Below are 24,624 nucleotides of genomic sequence, written 5' to 3'. Positions count from 1 at the left end.
AAGGCTTTGAGGTAGAATAACAACCATCTGAGGACTTTTAGCCACCACGATGCTCTTTGAATGAACTTTGTCTTCAGTACATGAACAGCTAGGATCTCCGTTAACTTTTACTTCTTTTTTTTTAAATTTTTTAATGTTTATTTATTTTGAGAGAGAGAGAGAGAGAGAGACAGAGAGAGAGAGAGCACAAGCAGGGAAGGGCCAGAGGGAGAGGGAGACGCAGAATCTGAAGCAGGCTCCAGGCTCTGAGCTGTCAGCACGGAGCCCGATGTGGGGCTCGAACCCACGAACCGGGAGACCATGACCCGAGCCGAAATCAGAGGCTTAACCGACTGAGCCACCCAGGTGCCCCTAACCTTTACTCCTTTAGAGAAACCTCAACCTAAGGTTCACTACAATGTAGGAATTATATTAAGCATGTTTGCTAACCAGTATGGCACAAACACCAATCAGTCAATAAGGATTGGACTATAAACAGTGGTTCGGTTGAACTGGTACCAGCCAGCTGAATCTCAGCCCTGCTTGTTGCAATCATGTATTCTCTTTCCACCAAGAGACCATATTCACCACCCTGTGAAAGACCATCAGAGTTCCTCTATGCCAGTGGCTCTCAAAGCCGGGAGGGTTGGGGGGCGGTGATTTTGCCTTCCAGAGGCCATTTGGCAATGTCTGGAAACATTTTGGGTTGTGGGAGGGTGCGATTGGCATCTAGTGGGTAGAGGCCAGGGATCCTGCTGACTTTTGTACGATACAATGTGCAAGGCGACAGAGAATTATCTGGCCCCAAATGTCAACAGTGGAGAGAGCGAGGAACCCTGGTCCAGTTAACATCCTCAGCTGCCCCAGAGCTACCCATGCTGTGAATTATAACAATTCTGCAGATGGTCGTGTTGGCGACTCCTTTCAGCTTGTCGACTTGGGGATACACCACTGGTTCATATGGAAAAGGCCTTTATAAATACTACTGCCCCTGTGGCTTTTTTTTCTCCACTTAAGCCTCTTAGTGGTCAGAGAATAAAATAACCAGGGACTAATCAAGGTATTCCATTTGTACTTCCTTTTATCAGTGAAGCATGTGTTAGGTGAAAAATATTAATGATAGTAGTAACAATGATGGGTAGCCTTTATGGAGTCATTATTATTGTGTACTAGGCACTGCATAGGGGCTTTTTAGGCTTTATCTCAACTCTTACAGCAGCTCATTAGCTTTCCTATTTTTTTTTTTTTTTAAGAGGAGGGAACTAAGTTCTAGAGAGGACAATTACCTACTGAAAGTCCCCCAAGTAACTCTGTCTCTACCACCCACTACACTGGGTTTGTTACCTTGATAGCCCACTCTCCTAGATGGAATGTTCAGTGTGAGATGCAAACATAGAGACCTAATTCCAAGATTGTGAGGTGAGAGTAGCTTAAGCCTGGAATGGGATGGCTAGGGTTATGGGCAGGCTATTTAGAAGCTTAAAATGTCTTCACATAAAGTTCTACTTTTGCTTTATCAAGTAGAGACTTCTGGGGTGTTTGAGATCTCGTAATTTTGTATCTTAATGCGGCAAGAAGCTTTATCAGCAATAAACATTTCCAGAGTGCAAGAAGCACACTGTGCTAGGCTTGGCTGAAGCTGGCCTATCACCCGATGGCATGCCTTCCTAGAAATCCAGAGAAAGAGATGGCTTCTGCCAGATCAAATTCCTGCAGAAACTAGCTAAGCCTCACAAACAGTGATGATCTGGTGAACTGCCCTCAGGTGCCATGCAGAACCCTAAGATCTATAGGGAGACCTTCGCTGCTTGAGTAGACAGATGGAAAGAGCAGTGGAAGAGAGTCAGAAATCTGGGTACGAGGGTGCGTGACCTTTTTTTGATTCCTTTTCTTCAGGTCAGAAGGCAAGAGGAAGGAAGAGTAGGAGGATAGAGGAAAGGACACTGGGTAGGGGTGAGCTAGTGTCTGTGGACCATCGCCTGCCTTTGCCACATCATCTCATTCAGTCCTCACAATATCAGTCAAGGGTAGACAGTGTTGCCCTCATTTAAGGGAACCCTGAGACACGAAAGAACTTGATCAGAGTCACAAGTTGACTGGCAACGGAGTCACAGTTTTCTGAAGCTCATAGCATAGTGCTCACATCCGCTGAGAGAAAATGGACTGCTCGTGTGGGCAGCACAGCTATGAGACTGCAAGTTATATAGACAAGGAGGACGGGGAGAACCTTGAAGGTTTACCTGTCGTCCCCACTGGGCTCAGGAGCCAAGTGGGAGAGAGCAGTTGTGGGAAACACTTTACTAGCAATGAATTGACCAGTGAGCAAATGGAGACATCGGTCTTAGGTGGAGAAGAGCCCTCAGGGGCCCTGGCTCTGCCTCTATGTGGTCCCAGGACCACAGGGACTCTAGGGTGTCGCCCTGTTGCTGTAAAACCAGATGTGTGCTCTGGTGGAGCTTAGGTCTTGTGTTTTTCAGCTCTGACAGTCAGTCTCCATTTAAAATATGATTTCCACTGGGGAGCCTGGGCGGCTCAGTCGGCTAAGCGTTTGACTCTTGATTTCAGCTCTGGTCATGATCTCGCGGTTTGTAAGATTGAGCCCTACATTGGGCTCTGTGCTGACGGTGCAGAGCCTGCTTGGGACTCTCTCTCTCTCCCTCTCTTTCTGCACCCCCCCAACACTCTCTCTCTCTCTCTCTTTTTCTCTCCCTCTCTCAAAATAAACAAACTTAAAAAAAATAAAAATAAAATATGATTTCCACCATATACTAATTTTCTAGGGCTTCCATAATTAAATACCATGGGCTGGGTGGCTTAAACAGCAGAGATTTTTTCTCTCACAGTTCTGGAGCCTGAGAGTCCAGAGGGTTTAGTCTTTTTTCTTCCTTCCTTTCTTTCTTTCTTTCTTTCTTTCTTTCTTTCTTTCTTTCTTTCTTTCTTTCTTTCTTTCAACATTTATTTATTTATTTGAGAAAGAGAGAGAGAGAGCATGAGTGGGGGAGGGGAAGAGAGAGAGGCACACACACAGAATCCGAAGCAGGTTCTAGGCTCTGAGCCCGACGTGGGGCTCGAACTCACAGACCGCGAGATCATGACCTGAGCTGCAGTTGGACACTCAACAGTCTGAGCCACCCAGGTGCCCCTGTTCTTTTTTTTTTTTTCCCCATACATTACAATTTTATTTTCATGTACACGTTTATTTAACAGTCACTGAATCTCTAAGCCAGGGCCAGGTAACTGAAGAGGCTTTATACTTCGCTTGTATCATCTAGACCCAGGGTCTGCTGCAAACGAAGTCTGGAGCAAAATGGGAAATAACACCTTTCTAAAGCCAGGCTTAGAAATTCTAATCTAGTAAGTTGTTTCCTGTCTCTGGTGTCAGGGCTGATTCCTACCTGGCCGCTAGGCGTCCATTCACAGGTATAGCCAAGAAAATAGAGTACAGACCGCCAAAAACAAGACCAACCAATCACCCTGTGTTGTGGTACAAGCTTCACAGCTCAAGTCCCCTGTACTCAAAGGTAGACTTACAGAGCCTCCATCAGCTGTGTGTGCAGTCAAAAATGGGATCGCTGCCACGGGTAAGCCAGCAGCTACAGGAGCCTGTGTCACACTTAAGAGGTGTCAAAAAACTATTTGCTATTTGACCACAGGAAGCAGCATTGTGTCCAATATACGTTCTTCCATGTTCAAGTAGATTCCTTTCTGCTTCTGGGAGTTGGTTAATTTTTCTGGTTATGATATAGAAAATTAAGTTTTCCTTGACAGTATCATCTGGTTCATGATTTTCCATCTGGGGCCTTATATTCTCCTCACAACAGCCGGTGCCTCCAGTGGGCTTCCTCGGCCACGCTGGGGCTCACTCCAACCTTTGCTTGACTAGCCTGAGTGCAGCCATCTTTGGCCGACATGTGACTTGGGTCCAAGTTTAGTTTCTTTTGAAGCTTGTAGATGGCCGTCTTCTCACTGTGTCCTTAAATGGCCCCTCCTCTGGGCTCATGCTTCCCTGGTGTCTCTCCGTATTCTCTAATCTCCTTTTCTTATAAATATACCAGTCATATTGGATTAGGACCTCATTTAATTTAATCGCCTCCTTAAAGGCCCATCTCCAAATACGGGCCACAATCCAAATTTTGAGGATTTGTAGTTTAGGGCTTCAACTCAAGAATTTTAGGGGGGCACAATTTGTCCATAACACTGTATAATCCAGAATGTCCTCATGTGTTTCCCAAGTTTATTTTTTTTTTAATTTTTTTTTTCAATGTTTTTATTTATTTTTGGGACAGAGAGAGACAGAGCATGAACGGGGGAGGGGCAGAGAGAGAGGGAGACACAGAATCGGAAACAGGCTCCAGGCTCCGAGCCATCAGCCCAGAGCCTGACGCGGGGCTCAAACTCACGGACCACGAGATCGTGACCTGGCTGAAGTCGGACGCTCAACCGACTGCGCCACCCATGCGCCCCGTGTTTCCCAAGTTTAGATGTCAAAGGATATAGCATTTGTATGTTAAAGGACACAGCAAAAGTATGGAAGATCAGTTAAAAGCTTTTTCATGGAGCACAAAAAAACTTCCAAACACTTTGGAAACGCGATAGGAAATATATACCATTGGCCTCCACATTTGAAACAAATTTAAACTGGGAAGGTGAGTGAGGAAGATTCCTCTCTCAGTGGTGACCTCGCCAGGGCTCAGATTAGAGCTTACGTCAGTACTGGAGGGCTGGCCCGGCAAAGCGAGCCCAAGCCTAGGGCTCTGGTTAAACAGGGGCTCCAAAAGGTTTTCGTTTGAAAAAAAATGTGATGTTAAAAAAAAAAAAATTGAAGGGGGGAAAAATGGAAATGGTTAGACTTCCTCAAATTTATTTCAATATTTTTATTTTAAATATGTATGGAGAAGACAAGTCATCATCAATGTCTCAGAGCTCCTGCCCTGGTTCCCTGGTTCCCCGGCACTAAATGCCTGCAACGCTTGTCAATAGCTGAATGGCAGGCCGGCGCTGGTTTCTAGACAAACCACAAAGATCAGTGAGAGCTGAGAATGAAGGCGTGTGTGTTCTTTGACTATCTAGATTTGGGGGTGAAAATGGGGCTGTGGGCAGAATCTTATGTCTGGGCTACAGTTCTGATTTTTAATAACAGCTATTGACTTTCTTATAAATTTTCGACGTGGAATATTGAGATAAGTAAGTATACAAAACAATTAAAACTCTTAGGGACCACATTTTTATGTTTCCATCTTGATTATCTATGATATGCATGTATAACATGTTTACATATGTGAATATAGGTGTATGTGTGCGTATATACAGTTTTTCAGACAAAAACATTCTATCCCATTCTCATAATCTGAGTACTTCCCACACCATTAACTACCATTTGAAAACATGATACTTAATGGCAGCTTAATAGTCTGTTTCATTTTATGAACGGAACAGGGTGTATTTAACCAATTATTTGTATTTGGACCTCTGTGCACTTTCTTCTTTTGCTATTGCCAATAACCCCGTGATAAATATACATGGGCATAAACCTGTGTGGCATCTCTCACCATTTTCTTACAGCTGCATATTCTTACAAAGATGTACGTTGTGCGAAAGACAACGCGTCTGCTTGAGGGTAGGCACACTGTGTTTGTGGTGGAACAGAAGCACTTTCTACCATAACACAGTGGTGCATATAGCCGGTTTCAAAGGTCTCCTGAAAATTTGGCAGAGTTCTGATTTCATTCTCTGTCAGCTAACCAGCAGTCAGATCCTCTAAGTCCAAAGGCCGGACTTTTCCATGCTAATGGGCGTCAGGCATGTCTCTGTCTTTTCTGGAGAGGCAATATTTTGCCAAGGTGTCTCTAAATTCTTCCCATGTGGCCCAGGATAGAAAGCCCCGGGGATAGGAAAGCTGTATTAATTGGGAATCTTTTGCATATAAGTGACAGAGACCCAACACAAATGGCTTTGGCAAAAAGGAGCATCTCTACCCAGATGGGCCGCCCCAGTGAGCACTGGGACGGGGACTATTAGCACTCACTTCGTCCCTCACCTTAGACTTCTCTGTGTCCACTTCATCATCTCAGACCAGCTAATTCCACACAGCTGCTGTGGCTGCTGGTGGCACCTGGCTGACCCCTGTCTAGCTCTGCTGACAAGGAGGAAAGAGACTTGACTTCTCTTCTAATTCCTCAAGGGCTTGGGACGGCTTCTAAGGTGATCTCAATTCATGTCATCTGTCCCCCACGCTATGAGTCGTCACTGTAGCCAGGGAGGAATTGATCGGCTGGGATCAGGGGCCTCCCAACCCCAACAACATTTCTGTGCTGACAGAGGTGAACCCCGTGAGATGGTAGTGCCTGTTGAAGACACAGTAGCAGGGGAGGTTGGGAGGGACAAGAGCAGAATCTCCCAGAAAAGGAGATAATGCTGGTTCCAGAAGTACAGAAAGGAGCTGGCCAGGTAACAGTAGAAGTCCTCTGAAGAATGCAGCAATAACTGTGTCCTTTCCCTCCCCACCGGGCCCCCAGGGAACCAGGGCGGTGACAGTTTACCCCTCAGTTCTTGAAGGGCCAGCTGACAGCCTTTTCCTGCAAAGTGTCTGGTTGTAAGAATAGTCCTTTATTATAGAAGATGAAACGCTTCAATTTAGTATTTTGCCTGACCCCACAAATCAGTCTAGTTGTTGAAGTGAATAGCGATGTTCTCTGGGCATTCGTTATGGGCCGGCTGTGCTGCTAAATGCTTTGCGTGCATATCATCGTTTATTCATTACCAGAACCATAATCCTTATTTTAGAAATGAGGAAGGCGGAACTGGGAGAAAAGGAACTAATTTGCCTAAGTATATGTAACTTAGCAGTTGCACAGCCAGGATTCGAAGCCATGTTCTCTGACTGCCGAGCCCACGTGCTTAACCTGTCCATTACACAGTCTTGAAACACTAGAAAACGAACGGGCTCTGTTTCCTTGATCTGCTTAATAATAATTATTAACTGAATACTTTCTATGTGTAGACCTATACCAGGTGCTTTACATATAGTCTGTCTGTCTATCTATCTGTCTATCTATCTATCTATCTATCTATCTATCTATCTATCCTTAATTATATTTTATATAAACGTACATAATATACAGTTGATCCTTCAACAACGCAGGTTTGAATAGTGCAGGTCCACACATAATGGATATTTTACAGTACCCATAAAATGTATTTCCTCTTCCTTATGATTTTCTTCCTAACATTTTTATCTAGCTTACTTTATTTTAAGTGTCAGCTAACCAATAGTCAGGTCTCTAGCTTACTTTACTGTAAGAGAAAATAGGGCATACAAAATATATGTTAATTGACTGTTGATGCTATAGGTAAGACTTCTAGTCAATAGTAGGCTATAAGTAGTTAAGTTTTTGGGGGAGGCAAAAGTTATACACATATCTTAGACTGTGTGGGGGTACAGTGGGTGGAGGAGGAGGGAGTTTGGTGCCCCAACCCCTATTTTGTTCAAGGGTCAATGGTAGAGTCTAATTATATGTATAATAAGTAATATATATAACTATACTACATAGTATCATACTGTATATAATACATGGTATTTATATAAATTTACTTTTATATACACACACTATGTACAGTATTTCTATATATACTACAGTTTCAGGTTTACAAAAATCTGAGGGGAATATATGGAGAATTCCCATATACTCCCTTACCCCCCATTCAGTTTTTTATTATTAACATCTTGAATTAGTGTGGGACTTTTGCTATAGTTGATGGGCCAATATTTGAACTCTTATTATTAGCTAAATTTCATAGTTTATGTTAAGGTTTACCCTTTGTGTTGTACATTCTAGGGATTTTGACAAATGTATAATAACATGTATCCACAACTACAGTAGCCTTTAAAGTAGTTTCACTGCCCTAAAATACCCTGTGCTTCATCTATTCACCCCTCTCCCCTCTTCCCCCCACAAGCCCTTGGCAACTAATGATCTTATTATTGTCACCATAATTTTGCTTTTTCCAGAAGTTGGAATCATACAGCATGTTGCTTTTCAAACTGGCTTCTTTTACTTAGCAATATACCTTTAATGTTCCTCCTTGTCCTTTAATGCCTTGCTAGCTCATTTCTTTTTGTCAAGAAGTAGTATTCCATTGACTGGATGTACCACAGTTTATCCAGTCACTTATTGAAGGGCATCTTGGGTGCTTCCAAGTTTTAGCAATTACGAATAAAGCTGCTATAAACATTCATATGTAGGTTTTTGTGTAGACACAACTCACTTGGGTAAATACCAAGGAATGCAATTACTGGCCTGTGTGACAGGGCTATGTGTAGTTTTGTGAGAAATTGCCAAAGTGTCTTCCAAAGTAGCTATTTCAGTTGTCCCTTGCCAGCATTTGGTGGTTTGGCATTTGGGGTTTTTCCTAGTCAATGAATGCACCGTGGTATCTCATTGTTGTTTTAATTTGCAGTTCCCAACAACGTATAATGTTAAGTATCTTTTCATATGCTTATTTGCCATCTGTATATCTTCTTCAGTGAGGTGTCTGTTCAGATCTTTTGCCCATTTTTAAAATTGGGTTGTTTTCTCATTGTTGAGTTTTAAGAGTTTTAAGAGTTCATTTAAGAGTTTAAGAGTTCTTAAGGCCAGTACTTTATCAGGTATGTGTTTTGCAAAGATTTTCTCCCAGTCCATGGCTTGTCTCTTCATTCTCTTAACAGTGGCTTTTACAGAGCAGAGGGTTTTAATTTTAATGAAGTCCAACTTCCCGATTTTTTCTTTTGTGAATTACGCTTTTGGCATTGTACCTAAAAAGTCATCACTGAACCTAAAGATCACTTAGATTGTTTCCTCTGTTATGTTCTAGCAGTTTTACCGTTTTGCATTTTACACTTAGGTCTATGATTTATCTTGAGTTAACTTTTGTGAAAGGTGTAAGGTCTGTGTCTAGATTGTTGTTGTTGTTGTTGTTTTTTGCATGCGGCTGTCCAGTTGTTCAGTACCATTCGTTGGAGAGACTATCCTCTCTCCATTGGATTGCGTTTGCCTCTTTGTCAAAGATCAGTTGACTGTTTTGTGGATCTATTTCCGGGATCTCTTTTCCGTTCTACCTTTACACGTATTTTTCTTTTTTCCCCCCAGTTTTCCTGAATACATATTTTTCATTCTCACCACAAAGTTGCGCGTATCCAGCAGGTGGTAAAATCCTTACTTTGAAGTTGGGGAAACTGAGGCCGAGAGAGGACAAACACAATTTCCCCCGGCCAGCAGCTAGCAGGAAGCAGAGGTAGACGTGAAAACCCCATCTGTCTGACTCTGATTCTCTGCACTTTCTTTATCTCCATGCTGCCTGATGGTGCTAGGCTGGGACCTGGTCTGTCAAGCTTAACTTTCTAAGATGCTTTGCAGGGCCTAAATTCAAGCATCTCCTTTCCTTAATGGTCTCTGAAATCATGGCTTATTTGCTCCTTGATTCTAATCAAGGTTGCCTGTCACTCATTGGTCCCTCTGGGCCTGCTGTGTGAATCCTAACCTGCCTGAAATTTAGCTTTACTGAAAACATTCAGTCAGTTTGTTTGTTTTTTTTAACGCTTTTCCCCTTTTTGCTGAGACCTTGAGCATATTTGTTCTTTCCCTGGTTCACACTGAATCCTTTTTGCCAGGAAGTTGCTTGCTTATGGGCCTTGTCATTGAGGGTCTCCTATTGTCCTCCTGATGACAAAGCCTGCTGGGTTGGATTGCTAAACTGAGCACAGTGCTAAAAATCCCCTTGGATAAGTTCTCCCCCATCAGGGCCTGAAATACTTGCTTTTAGAATGTACATGTCTTAACTGTATGTACCCTCTCTGTGTTGTCCAAGCAGGGCACCTCTACAGCCTTCTAAATTCTATTTTACTGCCAAGAGTCTTAAAAAAAAATCCCACAGTCATATTTCAAACACTAAGGGATAGACTTCTGATAAGAATATAGGGTTTAAAAAAAAAAAAAAAAAACATAAGGCTTAGATGCTCCAAACAGAGGTGGAATAGCTCAAAGAAGACCACACAGCAAATGGTAGAATTCAGATTCAAATCCAGATCTGGTGCAAAGGCAAAGAGGATGGTCCCTGAATCACACCAGGCTTCCTTCTGTGGGAAGGGGACATCCTTTGATGGCATTATCAGCAAGTGAAGGAAGCTGTGTGGGATTCAGGAAGAGCTCCAGCACGGGAGACCTCCATAATGCAACCCCAGCAGATGGTTTCAGCACCGTACAGCTGAAACTGAAATTCGTTTTGAAACAACACACACCTAGTTGCTTATTAGGACACCAAACACTGTTCACAGTGCATTACCAGTATTAGCCCATTTCTGTGTGTTCGTTAAAACCTTTCTGAAGGGGGTGTGTTTAGAAGGTGTGGAAAGGATTCCAAGGTCATGAACACTGTGCTATCGTTTTTCTGTTTTCTTACAAAGTTAGGAGGCTGGCGGGATTCTCTGACCCGTTCATGTCTCCCGTGTCACAGATTACTGGATCTTTATAGGCTGTGATTCTTGCGTGGGTTTTTGCAGCAAAGAGAGACAGTAAACAGGGAGCTTGTTAGGTGAGCACTGTGGGGTTCGGTTCTAAAGTTTTTGCCATCTCCGGAAGAGTAACTCTGGAAGTAAGCCGCTGTGATCAAGCCACCCGGTCAGGTGTGCTTGTCCTACTGCTAAGGGACCCAGGCAGATTCAGGCTTCCTGGCAAAGGGTGAGGATAAGTTGCTTATTAAAAACAGGAATAGCAAATGATAAAACAATCCAGTGACAAAGAAATGAAGATTTATTAAGAACAAAACAAAACGAAACCTTGAAGCGCCTCTCAGATGTTTCATTTCTGGAAAAGGAACACTGGACTCGAGCTCGGTGTCAGCTCCGCTCGGGGTGGCACTGCAGAGCCTGCGGCACTAGCCCTGGCCCGCGCGGACGGGCTGTCAGAGGACGGGAGGATGCGGTCGCGCCGCGGGCTCCGATTGGCTGGGCTATGGCAACAAGAGGGCGGGGCAGCCGCGAAAGCTCCAGGAGGCGCCGCCCGGCCGGCCGGCCCGCCCGCCGGGGGAACCCCAGGTCCGGGCGCAGGGCGCGAAGACGCCCCGCCCCGCCCCCCGCCCCGCCCCGGCCGCCGCCCCGGGCCCGCCGCCGCCACCGCGCCGCACTCCCATTGGTGCCCGGCGGTGACGCGCGCGAGCGGGCCCGAGGCTGCCAGGGCCCGGGGGCGGGCGCTAGGGGCGGGGGGCCGGGCGCACGGCTGATGAAACCCGGCGCCGGAGCCCGCCCGCCCTCCACGCTCCATTCAGTCAGCGCGGGCAGGTGTGAGCCTCCGGTCATCTGCCGCGCGGGGCGCGAGGCCAGCCGGCATCCGCTCACCGCAGCTCCCGCTCCCCGCGCGCCGCGCCTCCGTCCGATCCGCCGTCGTCCGGCCGCGCGTGCCCGAGTCCCTCGGAGGACTGGTCCGCATCCTGCCACCGGCAGTCCGCCCGCCCGCCGCCGCGGTGAGTGCCCGGCCCCCGCCGGCGCCAGGGCGGCTGCCCGGGTCCGGGTCACCTTGGAGGGGCCCCCGGCGCCGCGTGGGGCCGCGGGAGGGCGGCGCGGGGAGCGGGGAGGGGCGGGCGCCCGGGGCGCCGGCATCCTCCGGGGTGGGCGAGGGCAGGGCGGGCGCGGGGCTGTGCGCGCGGGGCCGGTGCCCATGCGGCTGTCTCCTCCACCGGAGTCCATTTTGGTTCCCTGAAGGCGCGGTGTGGTGCATGATGCAACACCGAGTGAGTAAGCGTGGACGACCCGGCGCCGCCGTGATGCCGGCCGCGCGCGCGCCGGCCAGCGACCCCGCGCCGGGACGCTCGGGGTGGTCGGGGTGGGCAGGGGGCGAGAGCCGGAGCGGGCACGCGGGCCGGCCCGGGAGGCATCCGGAGGCCTGCCCTTACATGGCGCGGAGCGGAGCACCCCGCCCCGCCACGAGGTCCGCGATGTGTCATCGCAGCGGTGGGAGCCCGCCCTGCGGCCGCGGGGGGTGGTCCCGCGGCAGGTGGCCCGCCGAGGGATAGCGGTTCACCCCCGCACCCTGCCTGCGGCGCCCACCTCTCTTCCCTAGACCTCGTGTCACTCCCCGGCCTGTCTACACCTCTTGTCTGAGTCTCCAGGGTTATTTCGGGCAAGTTCCGCCCCCCCCTGGGTGGGCTTCCTCGTGACTAGATTTGACCTGCGAAGGCTGAGTTCTTCGAGCCTTCCAGATGGTTTGGAGCGAGAGGAAGTTCTTCCGGCTTAATAAAGACAACCTATTCGCCCTGTGTTCCTTTCTGCGTAGTAGAAAACGTCCCAGACTGAGCAGGTCAGGCAGGCGTTCTAAACCTGTGTGTACACAGAGCAGCCGTGAGGCTGTAGTACTACAGCAACGCGCTATTTTATTTTAGCTCCTTCCTCTTTTCAGCGAGTGTGGGAGATAGGAGTTCTGTTTGACTTGTTAAGATTAGGATACAGACATGTGCCTTCAGCAGGAAAACTACACCTCCCAATACACAGGGTCAGGCTCTCCTATAGAATTAACCTACGGTTGTGTTTTATTGCAGGTTTAGTTACAGGAGGAGAGGGTTGGGATTTCAGTCCCTGGTGTATTTCCCTAAAAATGTGCTCTTTAAAATTTGACCCGGCAGAACTGTGTACTTTTGGCCTGTGGTTGAATTTCCTCGTTGTCTTTAATTGGAATTATAATTTATTAGGGAGTTATCATAACATTTCTTGTCCTTTATGTTTGGTTCAGATAATAGGAAACCATGATACATTTATTCCCCTGGTATTTTTAGTTGGTCTCAGTGGAAATTATCGTTATTTTTATATGAACACACCCTCTGTCATTAAAACAAAAGGTCTCATTTAAGTCACACACAGTCAGAATAGAAGTTAGGGAACAAAGTCAACAATGGCTTAAAATAGTTTCTAAAGGTTTAGCATATTAAGATCAGATTTGGTCATTATAAAGAAATCTAAAGAGTGTTGAAGGAGTTCTGACTAACAGGACAAAACTTCATAGAGATCAGAAATGTACGTGGTTGTTTGAATCTGGATTTGAGCCACCTGAGTGCTCTTATGTGTATAACTATTTGCTGTAGTGGAAAGGGTTGGAAGGCAGCATTGCTGACCTTGGGGAGCTTGAATTCTAAGACACATATTAATTATATTCGGTAAAAATACATGTTTATTGATTGTTCTAGTCTGGAGTTTCTTTTTGCCTAAGGCAAGTAAAAATAATGTAACTCTGTTGGAGAGGCCAGCATTGTGTCTAACTGGATTAATCCCTTTTCATTACTATGTATTTGGAGGTACTGGTTTATTAATCCTAGAGAGGAATTTGAAATAGGAATAAGTCCGTCCTTGTTATAGAGAGAAACATTTTCCTCTAACCCACAGGCATCATGTAGTTATTCATCATTCCACCTGGTTCTTGGTCCTCACTCCAAGCAGGACCTGTGGACGGGACCCTAGTGTTTTTCTGTGTCATTGGCTTCTTTGGGCCTGGGGGCTGTCTCTACCACTGCCTTGTTCCAGTCGAGGGCAGATCTCATGGACCATGAGGACTCTGGTTTACTTTAGATGAAGCGGAGAACCATCAGAGGATTACTTGAAAAGTTTGTGAAGAAGAGACAGAGGTGGGGGGGAAGTAGGCAGGCATAGAAGCCTGGAGACCAGTTCAGAGACTGGTGTAACTTAAGTCTGGAATAAAATCCAGCTGCAGGTTATTTGTGCAGAAGAGAGAGTGGCCATATGTCGTTTCCTTGAGAGGTGGTGGCGACTTGGACCCGGGTGGAGATGGTAGAAACCTGAGGTGGTTGAGTTCCTCCCCAGTTCTAGACTTATCTCCTTGTTCCATCTGTAGATTTTAAAGGGAGACTCAACAGGCTTGGCCAGTGGCTTCCATGTGTGGTGTGAAAGAAGTTAAATACAATTCCAAGGAGTAGAACTGCCGTATTAACGGGATGGGGAAGGTAGAGGAAAGAGCATGTTGGGAAGGACCTTTTTTTTTTTTTTTTCCTTAAGTCACAACTGACCGTTTTTAGATATTTCCATCCTCAAGGGGCAGAGCTGAACTAGATCTGTCCTCTTGGGGCCCCTTCTCACAAATGCATGACTGTGTCACAGCCACCTCTCCCAGGTTGGTGACCATCTTCCTTTTCACCTAGCTTTCTTGCTGGCTCACACCTAACTGGGGGATCTCTTTGTGCTTGTAGACTCCCCGTGCTTCCCTACCACCCTCCAGTGGACACCTTGGCCGTGGGTTTGTCCCACTGCCGGGATGGGGACCCCTGCCACGTGGGGTGTGCCTCCTTTTTCATTCCTGGGTCTTCAGGGCACCTGCCTTCCAGGGGTTTCTTGTGCCTTGGGTCACTGGCATCGGATCCCCAGCCAAGGTTCTATCCAGCACAACGATTTACGTCTCTTCCAGTCACAGGATAGAGTAGTACCATCTTTCGTGGCAGATTAACAGCCTTGTAGTAAACTTTAGGGGCTTTTCTTTTCTCTTTCTCCATAATCCACCCCCCCCATCCCCAATGCTGACTCCAAAGAAGCTTTGAATATAAGCACCCCTGCAGTTGTTCAAACTGCGCCCTGATTTATCACGGGAGGTTTAGTGCATTTGCCACCTGTGGGTCAGAAGAATGGGCAACAGATTGGTAAAACGATTTGGTGGACTGCTAAACGTGTTCATTCCATTCTAAAGGCATTCCTTCAGATACGTATTGGCAGAGCTGTGAGTGAAGCCCTTTACCTTACCCATTGGTTTGGATTCATTCCTCCCAGAAGCATAGGCTGTAGGAAAGACCTTTCTGGACATTAGGATTGATTCTGGCATAGAGTTGACCCATCCTGCCACACCCAGTGTCTGTTCTTTGGCTTTCCCCCTCTGTTGATTGTCAGTAACTGTTCGGACTACCAGATCATACATTTGGTGAACAAACTGTGTAAACAAGTTAGAGCCGTGTGTGGTTAGAGGCCTTTACAGCTTCAGTGGAGCCTGAGATGATGTGCCCTGAAGGAGGTTGCTTTGGGGAGCCCAGGACGAGTAGTACCAACCCTAGGCTTCTGGAGTCCTCGCTTTGCTACTCTGCGTGCAGCTCCCAGAGCATTTAGACTCTCCCAACTCTGTAGACCTGCTCCATCCACAGACTGGGGAAGCCTTCCCTCGGCCTCACAGTAAAGAAGCTCACAAACTATGAGTTCCATAGTGTACTTTAGAAGAGTAAAGATCCCAAATCAATACATTTAGATTTCTTCCGTGGAGTAAGTTCTTTCTATTACCGGTCTATTATTCTGATCATGGGAACCAGAAGTCAAGCTCAGGAAAGCCTTCAAAGGCTGCTGCCAGGTGGACTTTTCTGGAGGTAGAAGAGTGTCCCTTAGTTGGGCCGTGTGTAGTTCTGTATCCTCTCTCCCTTTTTCCTGAGTGGATTGTCAGCCTTTTCTCCCTTTTTCTGGAGGCGCAGAGGGCATGGGCAGTTGTGTTTCCTTAACATTCCATATTTCTGCTATAGTGCTTTCTCCAGAATATTTGTTCAGATAACGTTCTTGACTGTGAGAACAACTAAATATTTTCCCGTTTGTTTAGGAATGGGACCTGCATGCTGTGTTCTCCATGCGTAGCGAGTTCTCCATTGTAGAGACCACTTAGCAGGTGGTCTAGAGACTCTGGCTGCAGGGGGGTAGCCTCTGCTCTGCGTGGCCACCCTGAGTTCCCCACGGGGCCATGCACTGCAGGGTCAAAGGAGATGCCATGGATCTTGTCATGCAGAAAGTTCTGGGTCCTGGAGTGCGGTCTGCTTACAGGATAAGTGCCTTTCCTATCGTATTTTTCACACTTAAAGTCTTTTCCATATTGTTGGCATAATAATCGGCTTCTAGTGCCAACCTTGTAGGATTGAAAGGATTTAAATGAGGTAATCTATGTTATGTACTTGACATGGCTTCTGGTACATACCAAGTGCTTCAAATAAATGGTAACTATTATACTGGACAGAAAGCTCAGTTCTTTGATTTAGGTGTGGAGAAAAGTAATTCCTAGGACAAGTTTGTTTCAGTCTCCCACTTTGCCAGGGGGTTAAAACATAGTCCCTTTCCCTTGCAATTGTGTCTGTATTGCAGGGCTCGGACATAGTGCCAAAGTTTTGGGGGGACATTGAGCTTTTGAGGCATCTGCTGACCCAGGTCTAGGATCTGTGGATATGACCTTAGTTCCTGTATCATTGTCCCCTTTAGACCTGGAGGGCGGTCTCTACCACTGTCCTTTTACAGTTGAGGTCATTCTGTGGCCTTTTTGCTACAATGGGGAAGGGAGATATGGCGGGGAGGAACCACGGTCTCTGGGGCTGTGTTGGCTCTGCCTGCCTCGGTGACCTTGCAGCCATAAGCCCTCTGGGGATCAGGGACTGCTCTGGGTGTGTTGGAGGTCAGGTTCCTTTAGATGTCAGATCCACGCACTTTGGGTTTAGCCACTCCTTGTCCCTCTGGAAAGCGGAGCTCACAGCCTCATTCTCGGTGCTTGCTGGTGTGTGTCTGTGTGCACGCGTATGTGAGTAACAGTGTGGGTGTGTGTGCGCGTGCGTGCTGGGGTGATCTGCCCTCGTCAGTCATCCTGATCCCCCACATATTTTGTCCAAATTACCCTGACGGCTTTGAGTTTGAAAACCGTAGCCAAACAGAGCCATCTCTGTTTTCCACCTTATTTCCTCTCTTCCTTGAGGTGGCAACGTGGGATCCCCTAAGTGCCTTGGGGTGGACGTGGTGGACACTTCGGGGGGGGGCAGCAGTGGGAGGGAAGGGCGCAAACCCGCTCTTACCCGCTCTTACTGTTGCTTCATCGCGGTGTTGTAACTGTTGTCTTCCCATCTTAAGGTCAGCTTGGAAACGTTCTTTTCTTCTGTGTCTTCTTATCTGTCTACCAAGTACCATTAGCCAGAGTCTGTTACATCAAATAGGAAGGAAGGGAGAGGCCCAGGGCAGGGTAAGATGAAGAATCACAAGCGCGTAGTGAGTACTCACTGTGTACTTGGCATTTTATGTCTTCACGGAATCCTCACAGCCGCCCAGTGAGGTTGATGCCACTATTTTGAGAGATGGGAAACGGAAGCCCTGAGAAGTGATGCAAGTCGCCCGCAGGCACGCGCTCGGGCAGTCGGTGGCAGAGTGAGGACTGGACCCCTAGGGGCCCGGCTCAGAGTCCCGACCTTCAGTGTGCCTCAGGGCTGTGCATGGCAGCCTCGACGGGCCCCGGCCTCTCCCGGGACCGCGTTCTGGCACGCCCACGCAGCAGGCAGTGCCAGGCCTGGGGTTTCAGCCCGTGCACCCGCGGCCGCTCAGCCCCACTGCCCACGCAGCCCCGGAGCTGCGGAGCCCGCCGTGCCACTGGACGGTGCCCTGCTTTTCCTCCACTCCCGCTGGCCTGGGACACAGTGCTTTCCCCCCTCTGTGCCCAGAGCGGAGCCCTGTGTTCGTGGCATGGCTGGAGCTCTGGTGCCCCGGACAGCTGTGCAGGGAGGTGTCCAGACGGGGAGCCGGCGTGGGTGTCGGACGTCAGGAGGGCCGCAGTCTCCCTGGGTCGCAGTTTGGCATCCTCGTCACTGGAGCAGAATGGATATGGGACTTGCCGCCCAGGCCACGGGAGAGCCCTGTTTTACTCCTGCACGTCCAGCCGTCTTGGCTCGAGGAGAGCCCTCTGCAGGGAGGAGAGCCCTCTGTGGGAACCAGGGACGGCGTGTGGGACGAAGTCGGCCGCCTTCTGGAGACCCAGGTCTTGACTCTGTTGGTTAGTGTGCTGAGGCTGGCTGTCCCAGGCAGGGTAGCAGCCAGGGCCATGAAGCTGGCAGGTGGAGGGAGGGAAGTGTTCCAACCCCCTCCTGCCTTTCTCCATTTCTCCTGTGCTCTCCCCACCTTGTTTGTATAACGTTTCAAACTTAAAAGTTGCAGTAGTACAAGGAAGCCCTGTGTACCCTTTCTTAAATTAACCCATTCTTTAACTTTTTCCTTCTTTTCTTCTATGTAGGTATCTATGGCTTTATCTCCATTGATCTGTCTGCACACACCTATATGCGGTTTTTTTTTCCTGAGTGATTTGAGAGTAAGCTGAAGACCTCAGGCCTTTTATTTACCTTACCCCTACATCCTTCAGTGTGTATTTCCTAAGAATAAGGATGTTTTCTTGCATGACCACAGTATGTTATCTGAATCAGGAAACTGAACATTGATACACATTTGATATACGTTGCTATCTAGTCCACGGTCCGTATTCAACTTTCACTTGTCCAGATAATGTCCTTTATAGCCATCTCTCTCTACACATAATTAATGTGTAGATGCATAAAAATATATATGACTTTAGTGCGTATGGGAGGGGATCTTTCAAAGGAACTGTGGTCTAAATTTCTCATAAGCCTCTTTTTAGAAAATGTTTGTTTATTTTTGAGAGAGAGAGAGTGCACACAGGACAGGCCTGGGGTGGGGGGGAACAGGGGATCCTAAGCGGGCTCTTGCTGACAGCAGAGAGCCTGATGCGGGGCTCGAACTCACCGGCCATGAGATCATGACCTGAGCCAAAGTCTGACCCTTAGTCGACTGAGCCACGCAGGCACTCCAATCTCATAAGGCTCTTTAAGAAAAATTGTTTCTGAGTGTTAGAATGCTCATTGCGAAAAATTTGGAAACCAGAAAAATAGAAGAGAACGGGAAAACAAAAACCATTTGTTATTCCAGCGCAGGAGCTTAGCTCCAGGCTAGGTAAGGGGCTTGCAGAAAGGTGAGTGGAAGACTTCCACTCAGGGTGACCTGGTCTCCCAGACCTGCACCCCAGACACCCAGGGCAGGAGCCCATGGCGTCCTTGGGCTGTGAGGAGGGGCGGGCTCCCTGTCTGGAGCTGGGCAGAGTGGAATCTTTCCTGCTCCTGCCCACTTCTTGGGCGGTCGCCCCCCTGAGCAGCTGAACTGAACCACCTCAGGGTAGGCAAGAGTGGAGATCCTTAGCATATACCCAGAACTTGTTCAAGACTTGAAAAGAAATGTTGCAGGTCTTCTCTTGTCCGCTATGTACCCCTGACTTCCTAGACTTGGCAGAAGGGGAGGTTGGGCACGGGGCCTCGATCCAAGAAATGGTACTGGCCGCTTGGCAGATAATTTGTGGTTATTTAACATGGTTGTTAGGCTTGCCTGTTGTTGAACCTCTTGGGCCCCCACGAGTGGGCCAGTGGAGAAATCGGGCCAAATTCTTCTTCTTTTTTATTTTTTAATTTATTTTAGAGAGAGTGCACGGACAGGGGAGAGGGCAGAGGCGGGGGAGAGAGAATCTTAAGCAGGCTCTGTGCTCAGTGTGGAGCCTGATGCAGGGCTTGATCTCACGACCCTGGCATCATGACCTGAGCCAAAATCAAGAGTTGGACACTCAACCCACTGAGCCACCTAGGCTCCCAGAGGTGAAATTCTACATTGTGAATTTTGCTCTTTGTTAGTAACTGTGCTGCCCTCAAGTTTCTGGGGGAAAGTTCCAAAACTTCCATGTGAAGGGTGGATCTTGCTCCCGCATTTCATTTATCCAGGCCACGCCCTTAGTCATTACCAGCAGTAACTGAAAGGGGCTCACTTTTTCCTGGCCCCGAAGGGGACTTTGCTGAGTGGTTTTGTTCCAAGAAGCTGCGACGTCCACGGCTTCCCATCCTGTGGACCTCAGTTTCCCTGAGCTGTAAACCTACATTATGTGTGAAAAAGGGCTTCTGAAGGGCGTGATCAAAAGCCTCAAGTATTTTTCCATGTGTTTATTTTTTCTTCTCCTGCACCAGACCCTCTCCTTGAAGGAGCTGGCCTTGAGGGTGACAGGGTGGGCAGACGCCCAGATAGTAGACACCCCGCTGAGGCCACGGAACTCCTAACCTGGATGGGCCAGGACCCGGAGGGCTGCTCTTCAAAGAAGCCCTTTGAAGTGCAAACATTTCCTTTCCTGAAAAGAAGGGAAATTGAAATGAAAACGTATTGTTCTGTGCAGACAATGTTCTCTTGGATCAAAGAGGGAGTGAGGCTTATAAAGGGAGATTCACAAATTAGACCTTCATGTGGTGCAAGGTGAAGAAGGTGTCGACGTCCACTGCCCGGGGTCTGTGAGTTGGTAAGATTGTATTTGTCTCCCCTACCTAAGGTCCTAAATCTAGGTTTTACATGCTATATTTGACTGCGTCTGTTGTTTGTATTTTTGTCTTGTGGTAAGCATTTAGAAATGTCTTTTGGTAAATTATGACACCATGTAGGATGGAATATTACGTAGCCAATGAAAATGTGTGTGTGTGTTTTTTTTTATGTATTTATGTATTTTGAGAGAGAAAGAGAGAGAGAGCACAGGAGAGAGGGAGAGGTAGAGAGAAAGGGAGACAGAATCCCAAGCAGGCTCTGCACTGTCAGCACAGAGCCCGATGCAGGGCTCGAATTCATGAACCGTGAGATCATGACCTGAGCCGAAATCAAGAGTTGGACGCTTAACCGACTGAGCCGTCTACGTGCCCCAAAAATGGTATTTTCTTTCTTTCTTTCTTTCTTTCTTTCTTTCTTTCTTTCTTTCTTTCTTTCTTTCTTTCTTTCTTTCTTTAATGTTTACTTCTGAGAGAGAGAGACAGAGACAGAGACAGAGGGTGAGCAGGGGAGGGGCAGAGAGAGATCGAGACAAAGAATCCGAAACAGGCTCCAGGCTCTGAGCTGTCAGCACAGAGCCCGATGTGGGGCTCGAACTCACCAACCGGGAGATCATGACCTGAGCTGAAGTCAGACGCTGAACTGACTGAGCCATCCAGGTGCTCCCCAAAATGGTATTTTCAAAGAATATTTGATGTTATGGAAAAACTTTGCTGTTGAAAGTGAAAGTGAAGTCTGGATACAATTTTCTGTGTTCAGCGTTATCTTATCTGAGGTCTATGTATTTGTGCAGAAAGAAAACACTATTAAAATTGGACTTTGGTTTGTTCACTGCTCTGTATGTAGCACCTAAAGTGGCGCTCCACAAATATTTGTTAAATAAATATTTTCATAATTAGTGAAACAGTAGTGTTCTAAAGGAGGAAATGTCTTTGGGCTGAATAGTAACATTTTGGCAGGTGGAAAGAATAATAAATATTTTAAATTTTTATTGTACTTCTGCCCGGGCATCTCTGTTTGGGGTTTATTTTGGGGTTTTTTTTGGTACAAATATGTGCCACATTTTGTACTTCGGTACCAGTCCGGCTACGAATGAGTGACTTTGACATTTCTAGTTTTGAAATAATCCTGTTGTGTTGACATTAGAGTATCAGAATATTAAATTTTTCCTGGGTTGGCTATTAGGCACTTTCACAGACGGGGTAAAATTACAACATCTTTTTACATACTCTGTAGCTGATGTACCATCAGAGTGGCTTGTCCTGTCCTGTTGAGAATTTTTACCTGATTTGTCTGGGATGTCTCATCTTTGAGCATCAGGCCTACCAAGAGACACCTACACGATGTCCTGATTTCTAATTTATAAGTTCTTTAACGACACAGCGTCGCATTCTTACCTGCAAGGTAGGTTAGCTTTGAAAATGGCCCTGATGTCGTGATTTTGTTGCAGGGAGGATGAATGTTCCAGCTGCCCATACCTCTCTCTGGTGATGTGTTTCGTTCTTACCAGAAGGACACAGGTACTTAGTTTTCAGAGCTCTGCTGGCTGCCTTTCCACCTGCCCTCCACACCGGGTTCTGGAAACCTGGTGTTTGGGAAGGCTTCCTTCAGGCTGTGTTTGGGATAGGGCTGGTCGTGCCCGCACAGTGGTTCTCCTGAGGGTGGAGGCTTTCAGACTCCTCTGGCTGCAATCCACAGTAAGAAATCAGTGTATCCTGTGATCAAGTACACACACAGGCACATACACGTCTATAGATTTAAATGAAAGTTTTTGTGAAACAGCACCCGTTCTTGTACCTGCGGTGCACTCCGATACTTTTTGTTTCTCTTGCGTGAAAAAAAAAATGCTGGTGGCAACTTGCAGTTTGCAAACCCTGTTAGGCTTGGGCACGCTAGCCTGCGAACCCACCTGCCACTCCGCCTTGATGTCCTGAATTTCAGGTTCCCTGGGCTTGGGCCTGGGCGTAATTCTCTGTCCAGACTGGTTTGGACAAAGACAGCCAAGGGGTAGAGGTTTCTTTTCATGGTGGCGTGGGAGTTTCTAACTGAAGTGGACATTTCTTGTTTGTGACGATTCCCAAGAAGGTGAATGGGGACACAGGGCAAGACCTGTATGAATTCCTGGTGTGGTTTCCTGCTGATGCAAACTAGATGGCTCTTGCCTTCGCTGACCTCACATGCTGGTGGGTTTGAAGGTGGCCTGGTCAGGCTGTGTGTGAATTTTCAGAGATGGCTCAGAGTTTGTTAGTTTCAGCACTTTGAAAAGCCTTTTTTTTTTTTTTTGAATTTATTGTATTCATTATGAGTTGAGGAAGAACCTATCTGAACAATGAGCCTTTTAGAGTTAAGGATTTATAGGAAGAAGAGGGAGAAAAGATACTCTAATAGAAATATTAATTTTTGGACTCTTAAGTCTGATGGATTAAAATTGAACAGTGTGTTATAATATTAGCAATAGCAATCGTGACATTAGTTTTCCTTGAAAAGTTAGAATGGGTTTTACATAAACGTAAATCTTACCTGAGAATTGTTTGAATTTTTTTTTTTTTTTTTTGCCTAGAAAATAAATATTTTTAAGGACAAGCCTGTGTATATAATCCTTAAAACAATTGTAAATCAAGGGAATTGATTGTAGGAACAAAAGCATAGTAAAAGAACAGAACCAGAAGAAGATAAATTGCCTACTTTCTTGAAACATTGTACAAATATCTGTCCTTATTTCTTGTAAACTTCTTTTATTTATTATGCTCCTCTATAAAAGCATATAGAGCACTTAGTTTACAGTCTTTTAAAAACTCTTCTGCAAGATGCAGATATTACCACCACTGTTGATACTATTTGAGAAGAATCATCATGAACTTGATTTTATGATCTTAGATATGTTAATATTATGCGAATTAGGGGATAATCTATGATTTCAGTTGCTTAACACATCCCCCATAAATCTATAATCTCAAATTTGTAGCAGCTAGTTTTGCTTTAAAAAAATACTTTTGTTGGAAGACATGTCTTTCTTTCTAGAGGGCAATTTTGGATGATATTAGGCAAGACCATTCATTAATTCTTTGGGTTATCTGAATTGAACTGGGAAGAAAGTCTTCCTAGTGTCAGAGTTGGATACAATCAGAATTTTGGAAAGTTATCAGGTGTAGTTTGTGGTAGGATTCTCTCAGGTCTGTGTCTGGTGAGTCAAGGCAGGGGGATTGCCATTCTGAATTTCTTGGGTGACTTCGAATGGGGGCAGAGGCTGGGGAGGCCAGCACTTCCCCGTTGCTCCTGGCTGCCTGTTGACTGTTTTGCCTTGAGGATCTGCAAGGGAGCTCTTGCTGAATCACCCTGGAGAGCCTTTGAGCCGGTGGGAGATTTGGGGCCTCTTAAGGGCTTAGGGGTGTTGGCACCTCAGGAGGGGTCTCTTTCCAGCCAGGTATGTGGCTGTGCACAGGAAGGAAATACCATTTGCCCTGGAGAGACGACGGGAGCCAGGAGAGAGGGATGGGAGTGATCCCTCCATCCTGATGCATTGTGGGAACAAGCAATGCAGCCCCAAATTCAAATGAGCAGTGATTCAGAAACTGTGGTTCCCTCCCCTTCTCCCTAGAATTGTTCTTGCTGCCAGACAACAGCTGCTCTTGAGCTGGCAGGACTGCGTGGTCCACTTTATTACGTGTGTGGCATGGATGTAGGCTCCCTTAAAATTCCACAGCCTGGTGGCTCACTTGGTTGAACGTCAGACATCAGCTGAGGTCATGATCTCACGGTTTGTGAGTTCGAGGCCCGCGTTGGGCTCTGTGCTGTCAGTCGAGAGCCTGAAACCTGCTTCGGATTCTGTGTCTCCCCCCCCCCCCCCCCGCCCTCTCTGCCCCTCCCCTGCTCATGCTCTGTCTCTCTCTCTCTCTCTCTGTCAAAAATAAACATTAAAAAAAATTTTAATTCCGTGGTCTGAAGCCATAGCCCTGCTAGGCCTAGACTTCACCGAAGGCCTGCACCTACAGATGCGGTTGTACACTAATAAAATAGAAATTTGAAGCTGGGGTTGAGACTAAGCATGTAGTATTTTGTTTCTGGAAATGTAGTACCCAAAGCAAGAGACTTCCACTGTCACTGGATTTTGCGATACGCTCCCTTCGTTATGACTTGGACTCCTCCGTCACTATCTAGAAAGCATGGAGTAGGTACACACATATGGATTGGGCAGATGTGATGGGGCAGGCATTAAAGACAGAGAAAAGGAATACGTTTCAGCAAGTGTGTAAGTGAAATAAAATAGAGGCTTTCATAGCCTAAAGTCAAACTTCAGGTGTCCTTTAACCACCCGGCCCAGTACGCGCACAGAGATCCTCCCCTGGGGAGTCTCCCTGTAAAGCAGGTCCGGGGTGGGCGTGTCTGACCAGCTCCTGGGATCTCTTGGACTACTAGCAGGCATCCGTAAAACTGCCGGAACCTGGAATGAAGCGAGGAGACCTCCAGCTCCCCGGGACAGGGCCCGGGCACAT

General features: G+C 47.0%; 1 protein-coding gene and 1 pseudogene across 3 annotated transcripts in view; one reads left to right on the top strand and one right to left on the bottom strand.

Moving 5' to 3' along the window:
- The window catches only part of SLC7A1 (solute carrier family 7 member 1), a 91,620-nt gene that overhangs the window by 294 nt on the left and 66,702 nt on the right, over positions 1–24,624 (top strand). The window contains exon 1 of one of the 3 annotated variants that reach the window (XM_023250398.2): positions 11,343–11,475. The exons of 1 other annotated variant lie outside the window; for it this stretch is intronic. The gene's annotated coding sequence lies outside the window, so the exon portion shown is untranslated. Of the gene's footprint in view, positions 1–11,342; positions 11,476–19,358; positions 20,115–24,624 lie in introns of those variants that run through there. One more of the 3 variants, XM_003980275.6, reaches the window with a different exon arrangement.
- Positions 3,187–3,772, bottom strand: LOC101100023 (annotated as a pseudogene).

The sequence above is a fragment of the Felis catus genome, chromosome A1 (assembly GCF_018350175.1).
Source record: "Felis catus isolate Fca126 chromosome A1, F.catus_Fca126_mat1.0, whole genome shotgun sequence".
Taxonomy (NCBI): Eukaryota; Metazoa; Chordata; class Mammalia; order Carnivora; family Felidae; genus Felis; species Felis catus.
This window is presented reverse-complemented; position numbering and strand designations above follow the sequence as displayed.